The sequence below is a fragment of the Botryllus schlosseri genome, chromosome 10 (genome assembly GCF_051294905.1).
Source record: "Botryllus schlosseri isolate E-star chromosome 10, Bs_hap1, whole genome shotgun sequence".
Lineage (NCBI taxonomy): Eukaryota > Metazoa > Chordata > Ascidiacea > Stolidobranchia > Styelidae > Botryllus > Botryllus schlosseri.
The window spans coordinates 6,254,494-6,281,428 of NC_137245.1; the positions used below are offsets into that span (position 1 = coordinate 6,254,494).

General features: G+C 40.6%; 3 long non-coding RNA genes across 3 annotated transcripts in view; 1 reads left to right on the forward strand and 2 right to left on the reverse strand.

The window, feature by feature from the left end:
* LOC145449025 (uncharacterized) overlaps positions 1-26,935 on the reverse strand; it is a 567,369-nt gene that overhangs the window by 147,343 nt on the left and 393,091 nt on the right. The gene's annotated exons all lie outside the window — the stretch shown is intronic.
* LOC145449026 (uncharacterized) overlaps positions 1-26,935 on the forward strand; it is a 223,220-nt gene that overhangs the window by 117,124 nt on the left and 79,161 nt on the right. The window lies entirely within an intron of this gene.
* On the reverse strand, positions 4,612-5,577 carry LOC145448932 (uncharacterized). The gene is made up of 2 exons (XR_013918070.1): positions 5,344-5,577; positions 4,612-4,905 (listed from the first exon to the last, which is right to left on the reverse strand). It is a non-coding gene; the product is annotated as an uncharacterized LOC145448932 (long non-coding RNA).

Genomic DNA, 26,935 nt, shown 5'->3' on the forward strand with positions numbered 1-26,935 from the left:
ATTGGAGTCAAGGCGGGGAAATGACCTTTTCTTTTTAGTCAACCAACCAAATTTTGGTTGCAAAAGTGTAAAATTCGACATCGAGCCGAAATGTTAACCTTTTTTTGGTGATTGCAGTTTGTATGCCCATTTTTCGGTTCACAAAATTTGGGGGGCGATCATCGGTGTTGAATTCGAAAAGGGAGCGATTAGTCGAAAAAGGTTGGGAACCACTGTATTAAGCCAATTGCGATATATCAAATCGGCCTGCGTATCGCCCTTTGCGTCGTCGATTTTATGAGATTGAGAACACGGAGCGTCGAATTTCAAATATTTTTAAATTTCTTTTTATCTTTCAATGCAACATCTATTGTAGCAGAATATTTATTAAACTCGAAAACTTTGGGTGCCTCTTTTCAAGAGTTAACGGCACACTAAAGGGATTTAAACAGAATTAATAGCAAAACCAAAAAGGCAAAGTATGACGCAACAATCAAAATCACAGATTATGAAATTCGCATTGTACCAATGGCAACAATAACAAATTATGAAGTATATGTACATACGGAACTACAGTAGCAGCGCAGTTTGTCAATAAACAGTTACACACCTGAAACAACACGTACTAATGAGAAATTTTTAGGTTATAGAGAAAATCTTTTAAACACTTTTAAATGAAACAAAGATCTGCCACGCGCAATGACAGTGAACATATGCACGATTTTCATTTTTGCTCACGAGCGCCGCCATTATGGTCAAGGGATGGCGGTCGGTGAATCTTGCTTCGTGCGCGCAGATGGCAGTTTTGGAGTTGGTTTCGCTATTTATCTCCGTGGGTTGGCGATATGATGCAGTTCAGGGTATCGATGCTAAATTAAGATAAATAGCATGTTTATTATTAGCATGGAATCTTTTTGTTAGCGAAAAACAGCCGATTTCAGCCGTTTTACGAAGTTTTTCGGTACTGATTTGTGACAACTCACGAGAAGTCGAGAACATCATGGCATATCAGCTTGACTTTTAAGATAATAATAGTGCATATATATTTGTAAAATGGCTGGTCATAACGGATATATTTATGTAATTTAAATTAGTGAATTTATTCCTGTAATAAAGTTTTATGTTTGATATGGACAGGTTGATTTCTTGCAAAGAACTTTTGCGATAAACAATCTATATATTATACTGTATTGCCTGTGAGATAACAGACATGAATGCAGATGCGGGATCGTAGACTGTGACAGGAAGATCACACTATGATTGCTGTGTTCTGAAATGCAACAACGACTAAGAAAGGCCATGAAACTATCTTTTCAAATGAAGAAATGGATATAAAAAATTAGATCTGTAGTCGGGTTGAATTTTGAAGTGAGTAAATTACCAGAAGTGTTTCAATCCGATCATACTCTCCCCTGTTCTATCGTGATAATGTTGCTATTGACTTTTGTCTTGATAACTGGAAATACACGTGTTTGTGGGGAGCATTTTAATGACGAGGATTATAGACTGAAGTCTTGCGGACGTCACTATTTGAAAATTGGGGCAGTTACTGGGATATTCAAGTGGACGAAGTCAACAACACCATCAAGAAGGGTGTTGCACAGGCATCAGAGGTGAGATCAAAGTAAACCGACATAATATGAGGCTACAAATTTCTTTCAATTCTTAACAATGACTGGTACATGGTAGATAGGTCTCTTATGTGTGAGAGATTCCAATATTATTTAAAACTATTTCGCGAACTCGGCACATCAATTGGGTGGAAGGGAAAGTCCAATAACTACATCAGTGGTTCTTAACCTTTTTTCCTCCAGCGCCCCCTTTCACAGATTATAGTGCTCCAGCGCCCCCCAACCTCATATTGTAAGGAATGTAATAAAGACGATGAGTAAGAGGGAGGGCCGCTATAGCACTTCGTCAACCCCCCTAAAACGATTGCCTTGTGCACCCATAGCGTGATAAACCAAATTTCTGAGGGCTTCGCCCCCAAGAAACCAGTAGCGTGATTTCGATGGTCATCAAAGTTTGTGTGGCCCGGTCGCCCTAGCTTCCAAAATTTTCTATAATGCATGAAGTAATAGCTGGTAATTACATATATATGTCGCTATATACTTTTTATCCTCTCAGCCCACGTAATCAGATTTTTTTCACCAGTAGCGCTGAGTGAGCTGTTGTATTGAAAACTAAAGGGCACGTAATTAATATTTAAACATATTCAGGCGTGCCCTTAGGTACAAATAATTCGTTACCAGGGCCGTAACAGCACTTCGTCAGCCCCCCCACCCCAAAAAAAACGTTGGTCTTGGGCCCTCCATAGGGTGATAAACCAAACTTCCGGGGGGCTTCTCCCACAGACCTCCCTTCGTCTATCCTCTATATGCTGATACTGGTCATCTACATTGGGTGTCCAGTCCCTTTACTGATCCAGCTATTCTCGCCTAGACGCGCCAAGCGCGAAAAATTTCAATAATTATTGATTGAATTGGTCAATATGATCGGGAATTGCATATATATTGATATCAATTTTTATCCTCTCTCTGCTCACGTAAACATATTTACCGGTAGAGCTGAGTGATGTGTGATTGAAAAGGTAGGATCCCTCAATAATAATTATACATCTTCGGGCGTATACCCGTTGGCAGGAACGAAACGACACTTCGTCAGGCCCCCCGAAAAAAACTTGGGTCTTGGGCTCCTATAGGGTGATAAACCGACCGCTCTCCATCACGTTGTTCGCTTTTGCCACGAAATCAGCTGTACTGTTTAGCGAGCCAGTGCGAAGCGCAAATATTTTCGATAATCATGATGAAATCGGTCAATAAGATTGGGAATTGCATTGCTATCAATTTCTTGTCCTCTCTGCTCACGTTACCCGATTTACCGGTAGAGCTGAGTGAGGTGCAATGTTCCCTCTAAGCAGCGCACGTGCGCAGTGCTGGCACGGTCTCTGCGCACAGAAAATCTACGTTGCACACAACAAATCCGAAGTTATGACCTTTTTTTAGTCGCTACGCACTGTTGTCCCAGGGTCTGCGCAGTGAGTTTGTGAGTGTGCGCAGACTCGTTAAAACGGAGTGGGAACATTGTGAGGTGTCTTGGAAACTGTAGGCCCCGTAACTAATAATTAAACATATTCGGGCGGGCGGACCCGTTGGTATGACTTCGTTGCATGATGGATTTCATGACCTCCAATCTGCTATATCAAAAAATATAGAATCGCCAACAGGGATATCTAGTTCTGTATATCCCTGTCGCCCAATCGTAAAGACGCACACGATTTCAAATTAGTATTTCTTCACTGGAATATAATTTTTCCCTGCCAGATGGAATTCGTCTTCTGAGGTTCACTGAAGCACTGAACTACATGATACTGCCTTTCCAACTATATGTAGACTGTAGAGTGCATTGCAGCCAAAAATATAACTTGCACAACTCAGTATCAGGAAATATGTCCAAGGTGTGCTTGGCCATTCTAGAACCGTGTAAAAGTATTTATGGTTATTATGATTAGTGCAGCAAAATCCTGAGCTCAATCCCAAGCTGCTGTATCACCTGAACAGCGACAAACATCATGACCGAACATTATTAGTGATATTAGTGTGTGGCAAGCTGACAGACATTTTATCCAATTCGGCTCATTTGTTATTCGGGTGATTGTTTACTTTAAATTTTTTTCTGCACTTGGTTATACCACCAGCACTAACTATTTAGTAAAAGGAACTCTATTACTTGAAAAACGTAGATGTACTTGAATAACTGCCATTGTTAGTTGATCGTAAATATACCGTTAGTCCGTAACTATAAATGTTTTCATTTCTGTCGGCATGTTATTAATGCATCTAACTGTATTTGCAGTGGACATCATACTCCAGAAGAAATTCCTGGTCCAAGTAGCACTGATCAGATTCCACATCTACAACAGCCATTGCTGGATCACGCGTATTGTGAAGAAAAATCATCTAAAGCAAAGGAATAATTCAGGATTCAAGTAACGAGCTGGAGAAGCTGATTTTGTGCACGATTCAAGGCATCCGATGATTTATGTTCCTGTATTATTCTGGATTTTCAAGTTATGGGATTGATTTTGAAGTTTTTGATATAGTCAATAGTCAATATAGTCATATAGTCATCAACAGCTGCAACTGTTCCACTTTTATCAGCTGTTAAAAATTATCTCAGAAGTAGTATATTGAAGAATTTCAAGCAAAGGCAAATTCAAAAACTCTGCCATTGCAAGACGAACTGTTTTCATTTGTTTGTCGGATTCACCAAGGCTTTGGAGTGAAAGACCTTGGTGTTCGATTCAACTTGTCAACTGCATCTGTTAGCGGGTTATCGATAACTTGGGCAAATTTTTCATATTTTACTCATGGGAAATTGACAATTTGGGTGAGTAGAGAGAAAATTAGAGAACATATGCCCCAATCCTTCAGATGAGGAAATTATGGTAGCACACATGTTAATAATGCTTGATTGGTATCGCGCCACATGGCCTAAGTGGCTACATACACACAAGCTTGATTGGTATCGCGTCTCATGGCCAAAGTGGCTACATAAAGTCAAGTCCGCTTTATATCGCTAATCCTTTCATTTTTTATCTGCTCAATAAACAAAACAAGTAACATTCAACAGTTCTGTTGGGTATTGTATATTGACAAATTTATCCGCCATTTGCTAGGAGCTAGCCAGTTATGCACAAAGCTTATCCGGTACACGACTGGGAGTGAGCGGCTTGGTGTCCACCGTGGAGAACAAAGTCTTAACCCAGGTAAAATGAAAGATCTCTGGGTGGCCATGACCCTTTCATATCCCGCAAATGGGCAAGGTGTCCTTGACAGTTCTAGTTTTATCATCAGATTTCGAAATATCCTTGTCGATCATCGATGGTCCGTGTCGTTGTGGCTGGTCGATGAGGCACATCTGCACCTGGAACATAAAATACTGCAGCAGTATATAGTGCACTTGACAATCATCGAACTGGGGCAGTCAGGCAGTGCAACTGGGAACATTGCAATGACAGCAATTTTTAGTCATATTGTAAAGCTTCGTATTTGTTTGTTACTAAACAATTTGTTGACTAGGTATTTGATTTTAGTTGCCAGCACAATTTTTTGATTTGACAATATGCAATATCAAGCATTGACCCCAACAACACTGCTGATACTGACATGCTCAAACTCATCAGGATCACAGAAGATACTTGCAAAGTCACGAAGTCTAATTCTCAAAGCCAGTTAGGAGCCTATAATTTGAGTGCTTGAATGAATCTACCAAGGACCTCTGCTAGTATAAATTACAACATGCCTCTAAAATCTCATATGTCAGATTCAGCGAATAATTTATAGCCTTTGCTATTTCCAGTACCTCTCGATTCACTGGCAATCCTGTCTACGTCGGCAAAACTGAACTCTGGTAGATCCGTCAACAACTAAGAAAATACAAGCTCCATACATTGCTGTGTAAATTGTTACTGTTACTAGTGACACCAGAAGAGAAGTCAACAGCAGTTCAGTTAAATCAAAAATACAGTCCCACGCCAAGGCTTCGCAAACAGCTATAATGAAGAAGTAGGGTCTGGATTTCACTAGCAATGACATGAAATCAGGCATTAGTGGTGTTGCAATAACCAACAACTCATGCATTCGCAGTAACGAGCCGCCATAAAGCAGTGTTGGGAACAAGTCAATACCTTCGAGTCACGAGTCATCTCGAGTCATTGCAGATTTTGACTCGAGTCAAGTCAAGTCACTCGATTTTCAAAGGTGACTCGAGTCAAGTCAAGTCACGCGATTTTTGGAGGTGACTCGAGTCAAGTCGAGTCAAGTCAAGTCAAGTCACGAGTCAAGTCACTAGTCGAGTCAGTTGAATTTTCAAAGTACGATACGTGATTTAAGGTCATTGTATTTTGCTAACTGTTTTAAATACAGATGGGTTCCCCATTTATTCTGAATCGAGGAACGAATAAAGAGTTGATTTTACACGCAAGAAGGCGCTCTATCGCACATGCATACGTAGAAATGTCAAACTACGCAAGTATAGCGGTATAGCCTTAGTCTATAAGAGGGGTGGGAAAACTGCGACTCGCGAGCCGCATGCTGATCTTTGAGTCTTTGATTGTGGCTCTTCAATGAGGGTGCAATGTGCATTCGGTGATAATGAGCGTAAGCCACTGTGCCTTTTCCGTCATAATTCGCCCAATAATAATCACAAAGCTAGAATTTGAACGTCATTACGAAACCAAACACAAAAACCTTAATTGCCAACAGTCGCTCAAAAAATACATATTTACGAAGTATTATGATTACCGAGCTCCGCACTGTTTGACGTCATATCAGTCCGACTTCACCTTCACCTTGCAGACTAGGTGGAGGCGCATCCTCTTGTCTTATACCACACCAGAGTTGGATCAATTACATTATTTCAGTTCAATTACAATTACAATTACAATTACTTTCATGCATGTTTCAATTACATTACAATTACAATTACTCCATGCTAAAAATATCAAATTACAATTACAATTACAATTACTCCTTGCATGCTTCAATTACATTACAATTACAATTACAATTACCGCTGTTGAACATGTAATTGAATAATCATAAATTCAACCGTGCTCCTTGACAACCGTAGCGTCCTAATTAACAACAATTCAAGTATTCATGTTTCATTCATGATGCGCAAATACCCGTTAATTATTAAAAAAGAAAAAACGTTTTCGAACTATTCCAGTATGCAGTATGTCGTTGAAAAAAGTATTATAATATATGGACGTGTTGGATTTGCGTATATAGTATATAATTAAAGAAATATTATTATTTTTATCGAGGGACGTAGGAATTAGGATGAGGAGTAAAAACAAAACCGTGCTTTGTCAGATAAGACGTTATATAATATCCAGTGGTCTGGTTAGTTAGCCAGACGAAGTAACGATGCAGCATCGTGATCTGAAATCGTATTGTAGATTGCCAGCCCACGGATAGATGCGCAAGATGTGAGTCACGGATGAATGCACCGACAAACGTACTGCAGAGCCGGCTAAAAGCAGCAAACTTTGTAGTCCTAGAGCTGGCGATCCAAGCGTCCAAATTTGATGCATCTGGTCTTTATCGTAAGCTATTGATGCACCAATTCCGAAAATACAAATTAAAATCTCGTCAGGGCAATGTAACTTCTCCAAACTAGCCGTTTAAGGTAGGGTTGCCATACGTCCGGAATTTTCCGGACATGTCCGGAATTTCACCGTTCAAACTAGCGTCCGGGAGGAATTTCTAAAATATGCCAAATGTCCGGAATTTTGAAGACTTGACGTTGGCACATAAATATTTCGTAAATCAGCATGAAGCAATATTTTTCAGGAATGATTATGCTGATGTATGATATTTTTCTTCGCGCTGCGCGCGATTTACTATCACATTTATTGATTTTAATATGAAGAGTACCACCCTTGCAAAAACTGCAATAAAATATAAATAAAACCAACCTTCATTTACTGGAATAAGCCTAATTGTAATCACAATTATAAGAGAACGGTATATTCCTAGAGATCGTTAAGACCGTGTAAATGCTTTATTCAAAGATAGTGGTTCCAAACGGGGGTGGGGGGGTCGTTTGCCTTTATTCTGGGGTTTTCGATTACGTTGAACGTAATTAGCTTCCAAAATAGTTCGTGAGTAAGTCTGGGCAAAGGGGCTGACTTCTTTTAGTCATCAGTTCGTCAAATATTGATCTGGGCCACGAAACATTTTCAAATTGGAGATGGAGTCGCGACCATAAAAGGTTGGAAACCACTGGATGTGGGATGTTTATAAAGCTCCGTGGTGCGCACCGGCATAATGCTGATAAACAATCTTATCGGTAGGACATGAACATAACTTAACTATGTGCAATTACGCTCCCTGTATTTTCGAACTCATCACCCTCCACCAGCTCTACCGCTAGCTCTGATCATGTGGGCGGAGAGTAGTAACTATATAGTAATGTATGGAACGACCAATATTATTGACAGAATTCATTCAAATAATTTAACGAGCAGATGCAATATAGAAACCAGATTCATATATCAAGTCCCCCCCCCCCCCCCCACTGAAGTTGCATCGATTACCCTATAATGTGGGCTCAAAATCATTGTTTATTTGGGCGGGAGGGGCTTAAAACATGTGCTTTCGGTTCCGTTACACAACACACAGCCACATACTCCTGAACCGAATGGTGACCACCTCTGGTCAATGCGCTATGCTTTGCTAGTGTGACGTCATAACTCATTTTGAAATCCACTAGTGGGCGTTAACGAGTGTCCGGAATTTGGATTGCTGAAATATGGTAACCCTAGTTTAAGGCCGACTGTTCTGAAAAGTGAGAGCGCCGCAGCAGCATGACCACAACAATGACCAATTACGCCCAGCGATTGTTCAGAACAATGCCGATTCCCAGACTTTCACGACTATTTTGGGATGGTACCATTGCCTGGAAATATACTTTTATTGCGGAATCAGTGCGATTAGGACCACACATATCAAATTTCGACGCTTGGATCGCCAGCAATAGGACTATCAATTCTGCTGCTTTTAGCCGGCTCAGCAGTTCGCTTCTCGGCGTATTCAATCGTGAGTCACGTGTTGCGAATCCATCCGTTGGTTAGTAATCCAATAATTGTATACAATGGCAGCCGAGGCCAGCATAGCGGTAAAAATAAAAAAAACTTCGGCTGCAAGGACACAGTCAAGGGCTTCCGCGAATGGATCCATCAAATTACTTGTCGACATTTAAAGAGAATGCATTATAAGTCAATTGTTTTATGTTGTGCTTGTCAGGTCTCAATAGCAATTTAATGTAATTGAAATTGTAATTGAGCAAAATTTTTGTCAAATTACAATTACAATTACAATTACACAAAATAAAAATGCTTCAATTACAATTACATTACAATGACACTGAAAAATGTAATTAATTACATTTAATTACAATTACAAATTACAATTGATCCAACTCTGTACCACACAATAATAAACTTCATTCGAATACCCAACATTTCCTTGTGACGGAATAAATTAGTATATATAATTTTTGTGTTGTGACTCTTTTAAGGCAACGATTTGCCCACCCCTGATCTATAATTATCAGCCAAAATATAGGATATCGTATCAAGCATCACAAATTTCATTAGGCCTAAATGATATGTAGCAATACTAGGGTTACCATACGTCCTCTTTTAAGAGGATTTGTCGTCTTTTTTGACTTTTTTGAAAGTGTCCTCGGAGGACGGCCTTTTGTCCTCTTTTTTAAGATTTTGTTCATTTTATGAAAATTTAGGTCATATTTAGAGCAAAATGCGAGTGATATGCCGTAAAGTAGCACAGAAGTGACGCTCCGGCTGGGCGAAAAGTTGACCCTTTTTTCAGTCAACCGATCACAAAGTGGGGAAAATTCACCGATTTTGGACAATTCTTCTCCGGTTTTGCAAGTCTCAAATTTCTGAAAAAGTGTCCTCTTTTTAGATATTCAAAATATGGTGAGCCTAAGCAATACCCTACCCAAAAATATAACCATGATGTACAATTATAAACGTATGGACGATATTCGTTCGATTTATAGCACGTAACAGGGCTGGTTGAGGTGTGCAAGTTTACGAAAACGTAAGCTATAAACTTCGATCACTGCGTTAACGATCAATTCATTAGTGATGCAACAATGAAGGCTCGGTAAAACTCACAATCATTGAGTGATCGGTCAACAATCCGAACTTATACAAGATACGGCGATCTAGTCGACATCGATTACTTGATGACTTGAAATTGACTCGTCAATTTTGCTTCGAGTCACGAGTCAATCTGCATTTTTGAAGCGTCGAGTCAAGTCAAGTCAAGTCATTTTTGCAAAGTGACTCGAGTCAAGTCAAGTCATACGGAAAAGGTGACTCGAGTCTGACTCGAGTCATCCCAACACTGCCATAAAGGGACATGTACTGCAATATTTCTGCACACAATGGTAGCCTTAGGGAGGCAGAATTACGACCGCCATCCCTTCATAGGTGGCGCTAGAGCGGTGAGAATCGTCCATTGTCATTATTGTGCTGTGTACAGGCGAGGTTTTCACTCAGATGCTGACCAATTGACGAAGAATATGCTTGGTAATCGTCATAGCAGTCTGTTTTGACAGCCAATTAGCACTGACGTGCGAGTACCGTGCGATCATTTGCGCATATTTTTGACCGAATCAATTTGGGTATATGCTGCTTAATACACTCAAACAATCTTTGAGATGTACGTCCTACATACCTACTATCACAGTGGCACTTGTATTGGTAAACAACATTACTTGCATTAAAGGCAGGAAGTACATCTTTTCGAGAGTTAGGCAGCATGGGTTTCGTCGTGTACACAGGGCCGTAACAGCACTTCGTCAGCCCCCCTCCCCTTCCAAACGTGGGTCTGGGGCCCCAACATAGTTATAAATCGAACTTCCCACCCACCTCAGGCTATGCGCTATTTGCAGCTACTGAACTGCTACATTGGGTGTCCGTTTAGTGAGTCAGCGTTCGTCGCTTAAACGCGCGAAGCACGAGAAATTTCTAAAATTCATGATTGAATCGGTCAATATGATCGGGAATTACATATATATTGCAATCAATTTTTATCCTCTCTCTATGATCACGTAATCTGATTTACCGTAGAACTGAGTGTTGTGTGTTTGAAAAAGTAGGACTCCTCAATAATAATTAGACATATACGGGTGTATACACGTTGGCAGGAACGAAACAGCACTTCGTCAGCCAACACCCCATCCCCCATGAGTCTTTGGCTTCCATGAGGTGATAAACAGACCCCCCATCACGTTGTTCGCTTTTGCCACGAAATTATAGTTGTAACGTGTAGTGAGCCAGTGCAAGGCGCGGAAATTTTCGATAATTCATGACAAAATAAGATCGGGAATTGTATATATATTACTATCAATTTCATGTCCTCTCTGCTCACGTAATCAGATTTGCCGGTAGAGCTGAGTGAGGTGTCTTTGAAACCGTATAGAGCCCGTACATAATAATTTAACATCTTCGGCCGGGCGGACCCGTTGGTATGACTTCGTTACATGATGTTATTTCGTGATCTCCTGTCTGCTATATCAAAAAATATAGAATCGCCCAAACGTACTAAATTGAAAGATCACACGATTTTTGATTGGTATTTCTCCACTGGCATATAATTTTTTCATGCGGGATGGTGTTTGTTTTGTGAGGTTCAGATTGCCAAGACAGCAACATTCGGCGCCTATCATTTTGGCGCCTGTATGGACAACTAAGCCTACATGTATTTTGTATATATAACGAAGTTTTCGGTCAGCATAAGGGCAGTCATTTACGGATCACGGCCAAGGTTTTCTCACTGCCGATCGTTCTGCTACATGCACTTTGGAGTTGGAGTTTGGAGTCGCATGTTACATGGCCTAAAACTTTATATGTCTTGGCGCGTCGTGACGCGGTAATGGGCAACGCCGATATGCCCATTTCAATAAATTTTGTACATTTTTTCTTGGGGAAAGAGTACCCAATAATCAAGATACTTGGCGACTTGAAATCGCGCCGGGCGCGAAAATCGTTTGAAAAAGTTGCATAAATTCTCAATAAATACTCCAGAATATATGCTAATCCACGAAATAATTTTGGACCTTCGATCTCGCCCCGGCAGTTACGGCCCTGCGTGTACACCAGTGTGACGCTGACGCCTACGTTTACGCTGCCTACGCACCTCGCATGTGTAATCCAGATTCAAAATGAAGTCAATACAGCATATTATCCCGTAACAATTTAAGTCACATAAAGTCACCTAACCTTCTTTATTGCCACTGTCACATTACGCATTACACGGTCTGTTTCAAATTTTTACGTGATACGTTTCTAAATCCCTAATTCGTAGAACATGTCAATCAACCACTGTAGATAGTTCCGCGAATAATTTTTTTAGGAATGAATTAAGAAAATAATATACTTTTCGCGACTCATATTTTGAGAACCTCTGGCGTCAGTGATGCCGTTGCCAGCTTCAGATAAGCAGTTGTTGAAATTTCTTGGTTGAAACGATGAATATGACAGAACTAAAATGTTTGGCACGCCAGTTGGTAATGTTTTTGAAATTGACATATTTTGGCACGCTGCACACGGAAGGTTGCCGGCCCCTGCCTTAAATTTATCTGTGTCAAATGCGATTAGCGATATGCCATTGATATGCCCAACTTGGGGTTACCCAATTTCAGCAACCCAAATTCCGGACACTCTTTAGCGCCCACTAGTGGATTTCAAAATGAGTTATGACGTCTCATTATCAAAGCTTTGCTCATGGACCAGAGGTGGTCACGATCGGGTTCAAGAGTATGTGGCTGTGTGTTGTGTTACCGGGACCGAAAGCACATGTTTTCGGCCCCCTCCCGCCCAAATAACCAATGATTTCGAGCCCACAATATTGGGTAATCGATGCAACTTCTTGTATGCTATATGAATCGGGTTTCTCTATGCATCTGGTCGTTACATTATTTGAATGAATTCTGTCAATAATATTGGTCGTTCCATGTATTACTATATAGATACTACTCTCCGCCCACATGATCAGAGTTAGCGGTAGAGCTGGTGGAGGATGATGAGTTCAAAAATACAGGGAGCGTAATTGCACATCGTTAAGTCATGTTCATATCCTACCGATAAGATTGTTTCTCACCCGTATGCCGGTGCGCACCACGGAGCTTTATAAACACCCCACATCCAGTGGTTTCATACCATTTTATGGTGGCGACTCCATCACTGACTTGAAAATGTTCCGTGGCCCTGATTAAAATTTGACGAGCTGATTACTAAAATCAGTCAGCACCTTTGCCCAGACTTACTCTCGGGCTATTTTGGAAGTTGATTACGTTCAACATATTCGCAAACCCCAGAATAAAGACAAACGATCCCCCCTCCCCGTTTGGAACCACTATATTTGAATAAATCATTTTAACGGCCTTAACGATCTCTAGGAATATACCGTTCTCCTATAAATGCGATTACAATTAGGCTTATTCCAGTAAATGAAGGAAGAATCATATCATGCATCAGCATAAATATTCCCAAAAATTATTGTTTTATGCTGATTTACGAAAAAATTATGAGCGTACCTCAAGTCTTCAAAATTACGGACATGTGACATGTTTTAGAAATTCCTCCCTGACGCTACTTTGAACAGTGAAATTCCGGACATGTCCGGGAAATTACGGACGTATGGCAACGCTAGCCTAACTACAAATAGATGATGTGACTTTGTTATCTTAAAGAGATCGGTGAGGTTACACTATTCGGCGTCATATTGTCAACTTTCGCCAATATTGTTCCAGTAGATGTTTGTTTTGTGGTGTTCCCGGTGTTTGTCGACTACTATGGTCATTTACACCATGCCGATTTTCTTCATTTTTTCCCGTAACTGCCGACTTCTACTTCTAGACTTTTTGTACGACACCGCTTACGCGGATGAGGTAGCGAGGAGGAGCCTAAATAAACCTCCAACACTTAGGCATATAAATTCTGAATTCGACCTCGATCGGACTCGAACCTACACTCGTTGGCGTTGCAGCCGCGAATTATACCAATGCGCTATCTCGCTACTCTAGTAGATGTGATAATATCCTCCCAAAACAAAATATCTATTTCTCATATCCTTAATGCTGATATGCTCTCTCAATAGTCACCAATGCCTACCATTGGCATGCGTTATTTGATTCCAAATCGTCGTTCTATCGACCCCCTCCCGACTCGTTTTGGCAGGTAAGTCATGATTCGCATAGCAATTTTATAGACGGCCGTCATCATCGCGATATCTGTCATTCAATATTTTCATTTATGGTAATACAAGCTATTTCGGCTTCGAGTACCTATTGCAATCAACCGCTACTAGATTCACAATTACAATCCACCAGTAAGCTCGCTTCAGAGTGGGGTTGTGCCTGTAGATATTCTAAGGATTCCTAGTTCCTACTGTATTATGTCCTGATATTTCCAGCGGCAGGGAACCTCCTTCGTCATAGAAGTCATATCACCACAGGCGCGTAGCCAGCTGAAATGAAAGAGAATTTCTTCTTATCATTGCTAGAACACCAAAACGCAAGTCGCTACACTGGAAAGATTTAATATCCTAAGCATTTAATATATGAGGAAAACTAGGAATTGTGAAGTTGATTTGCCAGTTCCCCTGCGATCGATGTCCCGCAAAATGCAACTGAGACTCTTTCAGCTCCAAATCTATGTCACATAAGTAGCTTTTGACAAATGTTTATCCTGGTCGCCAAATTATACCATTTAATGTTACACTAAGGATTACAAAAGAAGGAATCACTCTTTGAAGTATGACGGATCAGAGCGGTGGAACAATATTTTGTCGACAATGAAAGTTTCTATCAGATAAATACTGGTCAGCGTTCGATATCACATTATTCTAGCCGGAAAACGCTACTGTGATCTCGGTAAACTATAGTTTAGCCTCACCTAGAGTCACTATCTACCCTGTCCGCCGAATAGCCACACAACTAGGATATTTCCGGATGAATCGAATTTCCAATGGCATCAAGCCGACTTGTGTAATACAGGATGGAGAACATTTTCATCATCACGCCATGTTGCTGTATCATCTTTTTATTGCTGTCTATCAGGTATTGACTATATCAGTAGTTCACAAACTGGGGGAGCGCCCTCCTTGTCGACGTGAAAGCATTTGAAAGGGGGCGAATAGCCATCTGAGAGAAATGATGTTCCTTGAACTAGGAATGAGATTAATTTGTGCTGAAACTTACAAGTATCAACGACGGCAATTTTCCCTAATATATTACGATTCTAAATGTCATAATTGCGTTTAGAAGAGATATCTGAAAATTTACTGGTGAATGATTGTGTAGCTGTTAGCTGATGCTATAATGCCATGTCTGTCAATTATCTGTGCAGAGTGCGTGAAACGCCACAAAGGTATTGATAAATATTATGCTTCCTAATAACGTCATGTCATATGCTATACATAATATGCCTTTTAAATCTAAGAAATATAGATATTAATGGAAGTGGCTTACAACCAGGGCTGTTGGGCTGTTGGTTATTCCGACTCCACACATTTTCAATATACCGACTCCGACACCTGAGTCTTTAAACGTACCGACTCCGACTATTTTCTGAAGAGAACTCAGAATCCGACTCCAACAGTATTACCATACATGACATATATCCAATGCTGTATAATTAAAATGTGGATAAAACAATCTAAGCGTATAGCTCTTGTTTCTGAGTCAGCTGCTTTTCTAGTTGTCCGATAGGAGCGAACGGAATTAGGTAACATTGAAGACAAGACTTATATTACTATACTGTATAGAGACCTTTGCTCAGATAGGACGTTTATTCAATCAGTGGTACTAAAACAATCCGACAGCGACCAGATCAAACACAAGAAAACAAAACTCGCATGACATCACTCTAGCATCCCAAGGGCGCCAAACCAGATAGGGGGCGCACGAGGGCTACTACATCACCCCGCATCAATTTTGAGAGGTGCTACTCATGTACACTCTCACAAAAAATACAAGCAATAACCACAGCAACAAGAACTAAGCAGGAAGAAAAATACTTTCACATAACATAGTCAATAAACCGTGAGGGCATTTGTCTGCTACGGCCGGACAGGACTCTTGTTATCTTTTCCGACAGAGCGATATCGGTCTCACCGGCTGAATCGTCTTCCGAGCTGGGAGTGAGTCAACATCATTCACGTAAGCATGTAAATTATCCACATACACAATGCGATATCGTTCGGAGTCCACATGTTTTATCCGATAGAGCAGTGCTTTTCAACCTGTGTAACGGTTCGCACTTGTGCGAATGAATAAAATTGCAGTGCGAATGACGAAGGTGGTGCGAATAAAAATCCGGGTAAAGTGCGAATGAAAATCATGATTAATTGCTGACTTTTCTGAGGTGGAATAATTCAAATAAACATAATAGAGAATTTAAGATCAGTGTAACATTTGTAGTTGCGACGCAATTGTAAACACTTAATACGTCGCACCACTAATCGTAACTCTCACAAGCCGTAGTGAATTAATATTCCCGCACTATAATTATTACGTAACCAAAAGCCTCGTTTGGAAGCTGATGCAGTGGCAGTATCGAGATCTCTACAGTCTACATTGTCTATAGTGGCAGACATATAGTATATCGGCCAACCTGAGCCTGCGACAGGCTGTAAAAATGACGTCAAATTGACTTTCTGCTGTCTTTCGCTAAACAATCATCATATTTTCGTTTAACTGTTTGATTGGCACGAGGCACGTGGATAGTAGTAAATACCATCATTACAGACTCACATTTGCAAGTTACTGTAGGACAAAGTTATACCCCTTCAAAGGCTAATAAAGTATGGACCGCAAAGGGTATAATTTTGGGTCGACACCGTGCCAGAGCTATCTGTTAATATGTATGTAATATTTATTGAATTTATTGCAAAAAATCCTGCAATCGTTTTCACATATCCAAGGTCACTGTGTATAGGGTACTGAAGCCAATAAGCGAGACATGCATTAAATCTGGCTTTATCATGAGAATTCATAAGGTTCGTCCGACACTGTTTTTTTTCTTCTGCAAAACATGGTCGAAGACCGCTGGGACGAACGAGTGTAGTGTAGGGGTGTGCAACGAGCGAGTTCAGGCCTATGAGACTCATTCATTTCGAGACCAACCCCTTCTGCGTCGGGGCACATGAAGACGTAAAAGTTTTGGCGAACAAACCGCTGATAAAATGCGGTGCAAAATACAAAAGCGGCGACAAAACCTTGGTCTAAAAATGACTGATGGTGGATGGCCAAACCTTTCTAGATGGATTGGATAGCCAGCGTTGTCGGAACGTAATAGTCCCGTTCTTGCAATCTGAGTAGACCAGTGGTTCTCAACCGGGGGTCCGCGGACCCCTAGGGGTCCGCGAAGCAATTTCAGGGGGTCCGCGAGACCTCTGAATTTTTTAAATGGTTGATAACCTGATTTTTATTTTATTTTTCAATTTGAGAAAGCATGAGCCAGTTTCGCACCACAACTGCTAAAACCTCATGACTCATATCATCGTATTAATCGTCGGACATGGACTATGGTAGTGTGGAAACTCATTTTCATTGCCAATTTTCCAATAACCTGCTCATACAAACATATTGCTCTTTAGAGACGTTTTGTAGGGGTTTGTGGAAAAAATAAAAATATGGAGATAGTAGCGTCAATCAGGGTGACTTCGTAATGTCTACGAATCCTTCTCGATTTGAAGTTGTCAGTCTCATCAAGTTAGTGAACAGTCGTTTGAAATAAAAAAAATCAGAAGCATTTCCATAATTTGTCTCAATGCAGAGAACAGCTTCTTGGAGGTACAGAGCTTTAATATAAAATTGAATAGTATATTCATATTGAAATGAACCCGAATATTTTCGGCTGACACTCGTCATTAATCGGACAATGATACACCTGCTCTCAAAGCTCGGCTATCACATGTGGCGCATTCTTATTGCGGATGCCCTATCGACAAGGCTGATTTTTTGACGTACAAGGAGTGTTTCGTTGCTATCAAAGCATTACGCTCCAACCCTGGAATTCATATCACGAGTTATATTGGTATGCAGCCTTGTCTTGTTAATGTTCAATTGTTCATGGTCGAAAATGTTTGCTCGTAAATATATATTTAACCCGAACAGAACAAGTCGTTTCATGACAGTCTCTGGTTGGAAAACTTGGATCCATGCTCTGGAGCATAATATTTGTCTATACTTTTAGATTAGGATTTCACTTTGACGGTAGAATCTCTCTGCGGGTCGTTAAAAATGCCGTCACGGGCCGCGGTCCGTATGTTGCCCGTCCCTGCGCTAGATGCTGGACGTGATATGTTCATTAAATATGTGTTTCTTCATTTTGGTGCCATAAATGTTGCGATCACACCAAAAGTATCGTCGGAAGCGTTATACGTAAATATTGCATTAGCTTCCATCTATCTTTGCGGAAATGGTTTTCGGCACTCCTCGTTCATATCAAAACGAAGACGCGGATTTTCAAGACACGACCACGTACTTCAAGAAGTACAGCAGCAAAATTAGCTTTGAAATAATAAAAGTCCACTAATTTCTATATAAATAGTATGATGTTATCTTTAAGAAAAATCACTATTTTGCTGTTTATCACAAGCCTACAGTTCATATTTGCACAAGACAGATGAAGGTTGCACCATAATAGAGCTAAAATTGAGCTAAAACTTTAGGGGGTCCGCGCGGGTCCGTGACGGTCAAAAGGGGTCCGCGAAGCCAAAAAGGTTGAGAACCACTGGAGTAGACAGTAGTACAACTGCAATACGCAGAGGAATTTAATTCGCCCTAATTTGAAATCGCGTGCGTCAGAGATGTTTTGTAGAGCGGTGTATGGTAAAATTGTGGTGTGCGGGTTCTGTATGTCATACATGCCCGTATAATCGTAGCATACAGCCGTAATATTAAAAAAATATTCTTTTCATGGGTGAGGCTCGGTCGCGAGATGCCATAAAAATACAGATTTTGGTGGTATAGTCAAAAATCTGTTTTCCAGTTATTATACTGTCATGAATTCTCAAGTTCGATTGAGCTAAAGAGTAGAACACACAGTATCGTGAGTTATTTGCTCTTTTCACAAACTTGCGAGACAGAAGTTGGAGCCAGGTATCATCAGGTAGCGAGCTCTAATGTGCCTAGACTCTCCTTGATCGCTTTGCACCTTATGTTCCAAAGACATAAGGCAAAAGCCTCATCATAAACATGTGGGTTTTTCATCCTTTCGACAAACTGGAGCCTCGCGGGATCTTTGTACCAGCTCTCAAAAACTATTTCTGCCAGCAAGCATTTTCACTCCCGAAAAATACGCTGTAACAGGAACAGATTTTAAGACCTGGCCATCCAAGCACTAGTAGACGTTCTTGTACAAATTCCGAACAACATTGTTTGGCCGAGAAGGGTTTTAGTAAAATAATTGAAAGCAAAACGATCGAAAAAAGTTGCCATGATAGCCCAAGTCACATAGTAGCCAGTTTGTTGCACATCTGAACAAAATATTATTAAGTAGGCTTATTTCATCTTCTTTTTGTGTAGCAATTTTCGATTAGCTTGTGCGAATGAAATTTATTTTACAAAAAAAGTGCAAACAGAGTTCAAAAAGGTTAAAAAGCACTGCGATAGAGGAATTGTTCGATTCGCACTGACACTAGCCCTGAGTCGGTCCAACCCGACTTCAAATTTGACTTTGCGGGTGCGCATGGAAGTATTAGCAACTCTGCAGCATTACCGTCAACCAATTGTCATTCTAGCAATGATTCGAACTCAATACATGTGAATGTGACTCGCCGTGTGTCCCATATTTCTTCTGTATAACTCGTGCTATTCATGCTGGTTGCCTTATTAGAGCAATGAGCATGCGAAACTTGCGTTACATAGATCTTTGGTAAGTTACATCGTTTTATTTGTATTACAGTGAGAGCCATATGATATATTTCGATGTTTAGGACAATGAATATTTAGATTTCCAACAGCTGTAGACAACAGCATAAGTCTGAATCTGCTATTTACACGCTTTTTTCTAGTTGATGCATCTTTTAGTGAGGTTAAGTTTCATGCAAAATTGGAGACTTTCTGCAAGTATACGAGATCGTTGGTTACACTGTAAAAAATAATCATTGGTGTACCCATTGTCTAGACCTGGTCCCACCTGGGTCATGTCAACATGGAAAAGGCCCATGATAACTTGTCGACATCCATGTAGACCTGTTGACATCCATGTTCCTACTCATGTCCTAATAATGATTCAAATTGACCTTTCACCTCTACTAATGTACACATACCCTGTGGCTAGATGTATTTGGCTGTATTTGACATCTGGAATGTTTGCAAGAAAATCTGAGAAAAGTTCAATGAACTCGCTGACGCTGGCGCAAACTTGATATTGAAAACGCAATATAGGTGTACCATATGTCCTCTTACAGGAGGATTTGTCCTCTTTTCTCAATAAAAGTATCAAGTGTCTTCCGATGTCGCCCAAATGTCCCAATTTTTCACACGTGGTTCTGTTTTTTTGAACGAGACTTTTAGGCAATTATAGACAGCGAAGACTAGAAAAGACACAATCAACTTGTGGATAATTGCAGGGTTTTTCCGCCATACCACAATGTTGCGACTGCAAAAAGGCCATCTTTCCCGCTCTCCGAATTATCTGTTTACATTTTCCGTCTTATATCTGCTAAAGCAGGGGTGGGCAAACTTTTGAGCTCGCGGGCCGCATTCAACATCTGAATCCATTCGCGGGCCGCACTATATAAAATTGGGACTAGAAACCAAAACGCAATATTGGTATTTGATTATATAGTAAGGACATGGAGATAATATCTATGCTTATTTACAACAATCCACATCGCTTTGATGATATCGTACAAGCCTCAGACCCAGTGGCGAGATTTCATAGGCTGGTCGGCCTCAATAACCAATTTGTCAAAACTATAGCGATGAAAGTCGGTTGTCCCGATTCTTAGAACAGGATTGAAATTTAAATCTCAGAGCAGCGGTCTGTTCAAAGATTTACTAATTCAACTTTTGGATCAGTTCCAAGACACACAATGCTGACAGCATCATAACCATGTTAGCTTCATACACGGTTCTACTATGTGTAGATAAAATATAAATACCCTAATTCTACGCATACATAGAACGCATCTACCTAAGACACGCGCGAATCGTCACTGAAATAATTTAAACTGGAGTGGCCAATCTGAAATCACACTCGTGATCCGAATTATCACAATCTCGTTTAGGATTTTTGTTATGTTTAGCAGATGAAACATTTCAAACTGCGTGGGCTGATGGTTTGATGGCATGGAAGGTTAAGACTGTGGATGAAAGATTTTTAAATATGAAACTCAGACTAAATACTAGGAAATAATTATGAATGGGATGTAAATCGCGCCAAGCGCGAAAAATTTTTTCAGTTGAGCCCAGCTTCGGGCCCCTGCCTTAGAATTATCATGGTGAAATAGGTTAAGAAAAAGTTTAATCAAGTGTCTGCATTAATTCGATATTTAGTACGCATTTTATCAATATTTTTAATAAGTTTCTTTATACTCTCGCGGGCCGCACAGAACAGTTTGGCGGGCCGCATGCGGCCCGCGGGCCGTAGTTTGCCCACCCCTGTGCTAAAGATACAATTGTTTTGCCTGTAACTACCATACTTCCCGCCAAGAAGAAAGTGTCCATCATTTTTGATTCTAAAAATATGGTACGCCTATATTATAAGTTCGTCTTGGTTCTCTTTTTGAATGCGAGGACCATGATCATATGAGTTGGTTACGCTAAACATGGCCCCTATAGCAGTACGTATTCACTGTAAGGTTTGATGATGCGTCAGGTATATTCTATCGATGTTCATGAACGACTAGATTTTGAACATTTCTACTCCAATATTCATGCAATTTGCGTATTTATTGTTCGAATACAGAGCGACAAAGGGAAGGTAAGGCACAGACGGAGCAGACGATAGCGCTATTGCCCGTGAATAGCTTAGAATTTAAAACTGATGCTAGTCGAATGTAATAGTCGCACTGATTCCGACTTCTCAATCCCCAAAGTATTCGAGAGTAACATGACGTTGCGCTACATTCCTAAATTTTAACGGCGGTACGAAAGAGCTACTTGTCAATCAAGTATGTGGATATCGCTATGACTTTGTTTGTAATTTGAATTTGTAATTGTGAATGTCACTTCCAGGGCAGTTCATTTCTCAACGTGGATCAGGTAGGCATTGTGTATTTTAAAACTGCATTGTATAAAAGGCGTCTCCATGTCTGCTATTCCCTCTGATCAATCAACGTATGGTGTAATCCAAGTGGCGGGTACATGTAATGTGCCAATAATATATTGGTCGCCGGCGCGACAGCAACTTAAATTTCAGGATTTTGAAAAGGGGGTCATAGCCGCTAAACATGAACACGCCACTGACTTCACCTCTCAACGTCATGTTTATACTGCTACGAGAATAATTATTCTGGTCGTGATTAAAATTTACTAACAAGTCGCTCCAATATTGATAAATTATGTACAAAAATAAAAATTTGGCGAAGAGCCATATCTCATACACTAATACTGAAGAGCCATTTATGCAAAGACTTCGTAACTTAATCGCGCCATGCGCGAAAATATTCTATTATTCATGACTGAATTGGCCAATCTTATTGTTAATTGCATGTATGTTGCTATAATTTTTTTATCCTCGCGGATTTATGGGATTTTGCGGTAGACCCGAGTAAGGTGTCGTCTTGGAAATTTAGGAAACGTATTAAAAATTAAACATATCTGAACAGGCTCGTAGGAAAAATGACTTCATTGCATGTCATTATTTCGTGACCTACACTGTCCGTTGAAACATCAAGCTTCCGGAAACCGACATTCACTGGCCAATACTTTCGTTGGAATTCATTTAGTCTTAGACGCAGAAAAACCAACCTCATAGGTACCCTCGTGCATAGAGCGTTGATGATATGTTCGGATAATAAACTGAACTCAGAACTTGACAATATCCGGAAAATCTTACTCGATAACGGTTACCCTGAACATGTCATCAACCGTGGCATAGAGAGGAAAGTAACGCATTTCAATGCAGAAAAGTCAACAGAGCCTACCGAACGAACAACCAAAGATGTTTACATCCATCTACCTTGGATAGGGCCTATTTCCACCCGCTTTGAAAAGCAATTGATTCCAGCGGTCAACAAGTGTTACGACACAGTGAAGACCAACGTCATTTTCACGACGACGCAACTGCTCCCTGCAACACGTAATGACGTGCTACCCGCACTTCAGCAAAGCAATGTAGTTTACGAATTTAAGTGTCACTGTGATTGTGGCTACGTGGGAAGAACGTCAAAGCGCTTGCAGGAACGCATTAATCAGCATGTCCCTAGATTCATTAGAACACGCTCGGTGAAAAGCTCACCCTTGACTCACCCGCTCAAGATTGATGCGGAACAATCAAAGGCCATAAATTCTGCAATTGGCAAACACTTGTTGGATAACCCCACCTGTGCGAAAAATTATCGAGACGACAGATTTCGCATACTCGGAAAGGGTCGCTCACACTTTCATTTGTGTGCCTTGGAGTCGACTTTTATCAATATACACCAGCCAAGGCTGTGTCAACAAAAAGAGTTCGTGTATCATCTAAAAATAGTACATTGAACGCTCTCGTATTCGACATTTCGTGCTGGTGACGTCATATTTTGTGTTACGATTGTTGATATACGCTGTTCTTTCGAATTCTCTACTAGTTGCTGACGATTACCCCTGACGAGTGTCAGCCGAAAATATTTGGGTTCATTTCAATATGAATATACAATTCAACTGTCCGTTATATAGTGAATTTATATTGAAATCGCTCAATCGTACTAAACCAGTGTTTCCCAAACTTTTTCGAGCTACCGCTCCCTTGGACAACGAATAAAGTGCCAGCGCCCCGACACTTCCTTCAGCCCAAACCATATAGAACAAGAGTTGTTCTGGATTTATTACAGCTAAAAATAAGACGAATGAATCTGGTGTATTATTATCATCATACTCGTCATATTGGGTTTGAGTTTTGATGAGAGAAATGTCATTATAAAATTCCGGGTGTAGACGTCTCGTACAGTCAAGTCGGTTTCTGCCCTGAGTCAGAAACTCTGTTACGGCACTGAAAACATGGTTCTATCCAAATATGAGCGGGGACGGGCAACGAAGTTAAAGTCAAGCCGAATAAAATGGGAGCATTACTATTTGATTCAATTGTAGATTCAAAAAGAATGATCGGGAATACAAAACTTTGGGTTGAACTCAAGTGTTCTACACTACAATTTAATCAACTCCTCGATCATTTCATGCTCGGAAACTTCACAGAATGGATTGATTACATAGGGCAACAAAAATATTTTTTTCGAAAATCGTGATATGTGAGATCGATTTAGGGGTATATCAGGGGCGCTGATGACGAATTGGCTCTATTTTTCGAGGTATTGTCTCTTCCTACATATGCCAGTAAAGTGGTATGCATGTGGGTAGCACGCCTACTTGGGTACCACAAGGTATCAAGGTGAGATGAATTGTGGTAACCAGCTGGTGAAACCAATTGGGAACCGTACATTTTTGGCCTCATATTACAGAGGTATTTTCTGGGGAACCACGTGATTACCAAGCCAAGCTGATTACGAAGACAATATTACGACCCCGATCCTTCTGGCAGTAGCAGTGACAGTGTGAGTGTGAATTCGATGTAGACATGTGCTAAGGCGATATTAGGTAAACCCTACACGTTAGTTAACTTTAACATTGTATACTGTACAGTACATACCTGCTACCAACACTCACTCAAACCAAACAATATATACGGTAATCTGAGTATATAATAACCTTTACGGTGGGTGAGTGAGGCCATCATCACTGTTTAAGTGTAATCGTTGAGTTATATTTTCAACTGAACAAGACTCACACAATGTACAATGCGATAAGATACAAAGCGATGTCATGAACAGATAGGAGGATGCCGACCGACGCGCAGTTGCCGTCTTTTAGACTGACATCTACCTCGGCTTAGAGTGCCCGCCGTCACAGCTACTCTCGATGTTGATCATTTTCGAGGCCACGGCCCTTGCTAGCGATTTCCATGAGTGAGTGCATTCTTTCGTCGAGTCATTCTCGGGTCTCATGTCGCAAGAAAAGGAGCCCGGACAAACCTCCAACGGGAGTCGAACCGAGGCCGCCCGATTCTTAGGCGCTCATCGTCACCAGTACCCGAATTCAATTCAGATGGTGGTGGAATTCAATTTGGAAATGTCCCAGCGACCAGCATCGCATATGAATAAATCGGAAACCGATTATAATATGACTTTACTATATTGATGAACAAACCTTGCTGTAGGAAAATATAAAAGAAGCATCTATTTCGGAAAACTACTCGGTCACATGTGGGAGCCGTATGAAAAGTCGACCATTCTTCATTGACGAAAATAACAAGTTCCAATTATTTGATCACAGAAATTTTACGAGTAAAATTAATCCTGAGTTAAAAATAATAGATACAGATAAGGGATAAAGGTAATGGGATCTACGCAAGAAAATTATACCGCACGCTGTGAGGAATTGAGTACTCCAGCAACTTAAATTTAAGTTCACTTCAGTGTGACAAACGGTCAATTTTAAATAGTTCAAATCACATTGACGAAGTAGAGCATGGTAGGGGTTTTGATGTTCGAGGTTCGAGCAACCAACAGGGATAGCATAATAGCTAGAAATCTTTACTACATATGGAACCACCTTTATTATTCGATGAAATAAACCAAATAACATTGATGGAAAATAAGGTTAGTTCCTGTGTGGGTGATATATGGGAAATCTGAGCTCCTCCATAAGTGGATTTCTCATGTTTCAAGATGATTTGATATCAAAAACTCAACAAGTAAAACTCCCCCGAGTTCAAATTGATAGGTACAATTAGAAGAGACTTATTGCAATCAACCTGGGATTGGTATGGTATAACCACGCATCTTTATGGATGGAAATCCCGCTTGGTTTCGATGTGGGTTACATGTTACTAACCCATTCCGATCATCCATCCCACCTAACCACTTAAATTTCACTTGGATACCAAGTGGGCGTGCTAGCTGGGAATGTAGTTTAACTCGCATTTGAGGAGATGAATATGGGCTTAGATTACTTTATATCAGGGGTTCTCAACCCGCTGACGTATATTTTGCGGCCCGCGACATCTTTCATTATAAACGCAATTACAATGACACGGTGTTGTTACAAATTAATTTAGATACTTGGCTCTTTTATCTCACCGTCTCTGTTTCGTTTGATTACTCATTCTTGAAGGCAGTGGCTTTCAAACTGGGGGGCGCGCCCCATTTGGGGCGTGAAAGCATCTGAAGGGGGCGCGAAGCTGCGGTCAACCGAAAAAAATTCGCGCTGCACGCTGCCCGAAATTCATCCCCAATTCATAGTTATTTCTCTGTGTATAGTCCAAATTTCGTATTTGAGAATTCTCTAATCAACGGCTATAACCTTCCATGCCATCAAACTAGCCGTTTGTATTGCTAGCATTCTGGTTGCATTATATGAAGATAACGGGGAACGAAATTTTTCCCGATCAAAAAAAGGGTGGGGGGGGGGTCGTGTGGCGTGTGTAAAAAAAGTTTGAGAACCACTGCTTTAATGTGTTCTCGTTTCTTGATATATGCTCGACTTCAGATTGTTATTAAGCCCATTTATATGGTCAAGTCGTCTTGAAGCCAAGTCGTCTTGGAGTGACGTCATGAGACGGCTTGCCAAAGTGATCGAGTTTACATGGTCATGTTTATCGCAGCTCGAGTGATACACACACACTTTGGGATTCAGCTCGGGAATATGCTACGGCAGTTGAGATATCCAGAAATACTTCAACACAATTCTAGAATGACCAAATACACCGTGTATATATTCTTTCTGATAGTGAGTTGGGCAAGTTATATTGTTGGCTGTACTCGCTTAATAAGTTGTGACGCTGAACAAATAAGACCACGTGCATATTATAAAAGCAGTATCATGTACTGATAGAGCTTTCATATTCACCCAGTTGAAATACGTGCCGGTTTCGTGAAATATGAACATGAAATGTTGGTATGTTGCAGTAGTCTGGATTCGTTTTCAAGTACCGGTACTGTTCAAGTCGTCTCCAAGCGACTCTGCGGAACGGATTTAGCTCAAGACGGATTGAAGCCGTCTGCCTTTTTCTCCTTTTCAAATACGAGAGAGTCGGATTGACGAGTCAGCTTCGAAGCTGACCCAAACGGCCATGTAAATGAGCTTATTGTTTGGAATCGTTGTTCGGCTGGACTCTGGTTCAAGAGAATTCCGCTACGTA